Genomic DNA, 4,627 nt, shown 5'->3' with positions numbered 1-4,627 from the left:
TAGCCCGCCGCCGGCCCTTCCCACCCCGTGCAGGCACCCCTGCATACGGGCCTCCGGCAGGGCCGGCCTGCCGCCCCCAGCCACCCCCCGCAAGCCCCCCCACCGCCGCCCCGGCTGAGAGAGCACAGGCAACCCGCCGCCGCCCCTTCCCACCCCGTGCAGGCACCCCTGCATACGGGCCTCCGGCAGGGCCGGCCTGCCGCCCCCAGCCACCCCCCGCAAGCCCCCCCCCACCGCCGCCCCGGCTCAGAGAGCACAGGCAGCCCGCCGCAGGCCCACCCACCCCGTGCAGGCACCCCTGCATACGGGCCTCCGGCAGGGCCGGCCTGCCGACCCCAGCCACCCCCCGCAACCCCCCCCCGCCCCGGCTGAGGAGGAGGCGGACAGGCAGCCCGCCGCCGGCCCTTCCCACCCCGTGCAGGCACCCCTGCATACGGGCCTCCGGCAGGGCCGGCCTGCCGACCCCAGCCACCCCCCGCAACCCCCCCCACCGCCGCCCCGGCTGAGAGAGCACAGGCAGCCCGCCGCCGGCCCTTCCCACCCCGTGCAGGCACCCCTGCATACGGGCCTCCGGCAGGGCCGGCCTGCCGCCCCCAGCCACCCGCCACAGGCCCCCCCACCGCCGCCCCGGCTGAGAGAGCACAGGCAGCCCGCCGCCGGCCCTTCCCACCCCGTGCAGGCACCCCTGCATACGGGCCTCCGGCAGGGCCGGCCTGCCGCCCCCAGCCACCCCCCGCAAGCCCCCCCACCGCCGCCCCGGCTCAGAGAGCACAGGCACCCCGCCGCCGCCCCTTCCCACCCCGTGCAGGCACCCCTGCATACGGGCCTCCGGCAGGGCCGGCCTGCCGCCCCCAGCCACCCCCCGCAAGCCCCCCCCACCGCCGCCCCGGCTCAGAGAGCACAGGCAGCCCGCCGCAGGCCCACCCACCCCGTGCAGGCACCCCTGCATACGGGCCTCCGGCAGGGCGGGCCTGCCGCCCCAAGCCACCCCCCGCAAGCCCCCCCACCGCCGCCCCGGCTGAGAGAGCACAGGCAGCCCGCCGCCGCCCCTTCCCACCCCGTGCAGGCACCCCTGCATACGGGCCTCCAGCACGGGCGACCCGCTCTGTCCGCAGGGAGGACAGGTCTACCCCTTCTGCCGGCAGGGAGGCCAGGTCTACCCGTTCTGCCGGCAGGGAGGCCAGGTCTACCCGTTTTACCTGCAGGGAGACCAGGTCTACCCGTTCTGCCGGCAGGGAGGCCAGGTCTACCCGTTTTACCGGCAGGGATGCCAGGTCTACCCGTTCTGGCGGCAGGGAGGCCAGGTCTACCTGTTTTACCGGCAGGGATGCCAGGTCTACCCGTTCTAGCGGCAGGGAGACCAGGTCTACCCGTATTGCCGGCAGGGATGCCAGGTCTACCCGTTTTTCCGGCAGGGATGCCAGGTCTACCCAATTACCGGCAGGGATGCCAGGTCTACCCGTTTTGCCGGCAGGGATGCCAGGTCTACCCGTTCTGGCGGCAGGGAGAACAGGTCTACCCGTTTTACCTGCAGGGAGAACAGGTCTACCCGTTTTGCCGGCAGGGATGCCAGGTCTACCCGTTTTACCTGCAGGGATGCCAGGTCTACCCGTTTTACCGGCAGGGAGGCCAGGTCTACCCATGTTGCCGGCAGGGAGGCCAGGTCTACCCGTTCTAGCGGCAGGGAGACCAGGTCTACCCATTTACCGGCAGGGAGACCAGGTCTACCCGTTTTGCCGGCAGGGATGCCAGGTCTACCCGTTTTGCCGGCAGGGAGAACAGGTCTACCCGTTTTACCTGCAGGGAGGCCATGTCTACCCGTTTTACCGGCAGGGAGACCAGGTCTACCCGTTTTGCCGGCAGGGATGCCAGGTCTACCCGTTTTGCCGGCAGGGAGACCAGGTCTACCCGTTCTGCCGGCAGGGATACCAGGTCTACCCGTTTTACCTGCACGGAGACCAGGTCTACCCATTTTACCGGCAGGGAGGCCAGGTCTACCCGTTCTGGCGGCAGGGAGAACAGGTCTACCCTTTTTGCCGGCAGGGAGACCAGGTCTACCCGTTTTACCGGCAGGGATGCCAGGTCTACCCGTTTTGCCGGCAGGGATAACAGGTCTACCCGTTTTACCTGCAGGGAGACCAGGTCTACCCGTTTTACCGGCAGGGAGACCAGGTCTACCCGTTTTGCCGGCAGGGATGCCAGGTCTACCCGTTCTGGCGGCAGGGAGGCCAGGTCTACCCGTTCTGCCGGCAGGGAGGCCAGGTCTACCCGTTTTGCCGGCAGGGAGAACAGGTCTACCCGTTTTACCGGCAGGGAGACCAGGTCTACCCGTTTTGCCGGCAGGGATGCCAGGTCTACCCGTTCTGGCGGCAGGGAGGCCAGGTCTACCCGTTCTGCCGGCAGGGAGGCCAGGTCTACCCGTTTTACCTGCAGGGAGGCCAGGTCTACCCGTTTTGGCGGCAGGGAGACCAGGTCTACCCGTTTTGCCGGCAGGGATGCCAGGTCTACCCGCTTCCGGCAGGGATGCCAGGTCTACCCGGTTCCAGGCAGGGAGGCCTCGTCTACCCGTTCTGCCGGCAGGGAGGCCAGGTCTACCCGTTTTACCGGCAGGGATGCCAGGTCTACCCGCTTCCGGCAGGGATGCCAGGTCTACCCGGTTCCAGGCAGGGAGGCCTCGTCTACCCGTTCTGCCGGCAGGGAGGCCAGGTCTACCCGTTTTACCGGCAGGGATGCCAGGTCTACCCGCTTCCGGCAGGGATGCCAGGTCTACCCGGTTCCAGGCAGGGAGGCCTCGTCTACCCGTTCTGCCGGCAGGGAGGCCAGGTCTACCCGTTTTACCGTCCGCCGGGTCCGGTGTGCCCGATGTGGCCGCCGGAGCTGCCGGCGGAAAGGGATGCCTCGTCTACCTCGCTCCGGCGGGACTTTGGCTCCACCGCGGTTCTGGCAGGTAGACGTCTTGCCCGGTTCTTCTTCGGAGCTGCCGAAGGGGTCGCTGCTTTGCGCTGCCTCCAGTTACGTCATGGTAAGAGTCGGCGGCGCTCGCGCGCCTCCCCGCTGGGGGAAGACGGTTCTCTTCGAGCCCGCCGGGGCCGGGGACCTCGCTGTCCGTATACTAGGGCAGAGGGCTGGCGCTCGCGGACCAGCGCCATCGAACCGCTGCAGCTACTCGCGGTTCAGCCGGCAGACTCGGGCGTTGCACGGCGGCTGTGGCCGTGGCCGTTCTGCCTCCTACCTATCGCGCACGGCGCTTCCGACTGCCAGAAGCCGCGCGAAGCCGCTGCTTGCCCGCAGGCTCCGGTGGCCGTTGCCGACTGGAGCGAGGGCTCCAAGAGGGGTTTCTCCAGGGCCGGGCCGAGACGGGCGGCGGTCGCCGGCACTCGAACGCTTGTCACCCGCGGCTCAGCCGGCAGACTCGGGCGTTGCCCGGCGGCCCTGGCCGTGGCCGTTCTGCCTCCTACCTATCGCGCACGGCGCTTCCGACTGCCAGAAGCCGCGCGAAGCCGCTGCTTGCCCGCAGGCTCCGGTGGCCGTTGCCGACTGGAGCGAGGGCTCCAAGAGGGGTTTCTCCAGGGCCGGGCCGAGACCGGCGGCGGTCGCCGGCACTCGAACGCTTGTCAGCCGCGGCTCAGCGGGCAGACTCGGGCGTTGCCCGGCGGCCCTGGCCGTGGCCGTTCTGCCTCCTACCTATCGCGCACGGCGCTTCCGACTGCCAGAAGCCGCGCGAAGCCGCTGCTTGCCCGCAGGCTCCGGTGGCCGTTGCCGACTGGAGCGAGGGCTCCAAGAGGGGTTTCTCCAGGGCCGGGCCGAGACCGGCGGCGGTCGCCGGCACTCGAACGCTTGTCACCCGCGGCTCAGCCGGCAGACTCGGGCGTTGCCCGGCGGCCCTGGCCGTGGCCGTTCTGCCTCCTACCTATCGCGCACGGCGCTTCCGACTGCCAGAAGCCGCGCGAAGCCGCTGCTTGCCCGCAGGCTCCGGTGGCCGTTGCCGACTGGAGCGAGGGCTCCAAGAGGGGTTTCTCCAGGGCCGGGCCGAGACCGGCGGCGGTCGCCGGCACTCGAACGCTTGTCAGCCGCGGCTCAGCCGGCAGACTCGGGCGTTGCCCGGCGGCCCTGGCCGTGGCCGTTCTGCCTCCTACCTATCGCGCACGGCGCTTCCGACTGCCAGAAGCCGCGCGAAGCCGCTGCTTGCCCGCAGGCTCCGGTGGCCGTTGCCGACTGGAGCGAGGGCTCCAAGAGGGGTTTCTCCAGGGCCGGGCCGAGACGGGCGGCGGTCTCCGGCACTCGAACGCTTGTAGGGCCGGGGTTTGGGAGTGGAGCCTGCCGTGGCTCCCCCCCCCTCCCCACGCCCGTTAACAGCAGCCATCCGCGGGCACGTTGCAGAGAAGCCTCTACGGCAGTCCGGCTCTGCCGGTGGCCAAGCCGCGTTGGGCTTCTGCTGTCGACGCTGCCCGCTCGCTCGCTCGCACGCAGGGCCCCGCGCCTGTGCTGCCCAGCCCTGCCCGAGGTTCGGGGTTCGGGGGCCGGCGCGTGCGGCCGTCGCTGTCCCAGGAACCGTGGCCGTGGGGCCTCCGCTTCTCCTCCGTTCCCCTTCCCTTTCCTGATCGATGAGGCTTTTCGGGTGGCGTCG

The sequence above is a fragment of the Opisthocomus hoazin genome, unplaced genomic scaffold (genome assembly GCF_030867145.1).
Source record: "Opisthocomus hoazin isolate bOpiHoa1 unplaced genomic scaffold, bOpiHoa1.hap1 HAP1_SCAFFOLD_224, whole genome shotgun sequence".
In the NCBI taxonomy this organism is placed as follows: domain Eukaryota; kingdom Metazoa; phylum Chordata; class Aves; order Opisthocomiformes; family Opisthocomidae; genus Opisthocomus; species Opisthocomus hoazin.
The sequence above is the reverse complement of the archived record's forward strand: the minus strand, read 5'-3'. Positions refer to the sequence as shown.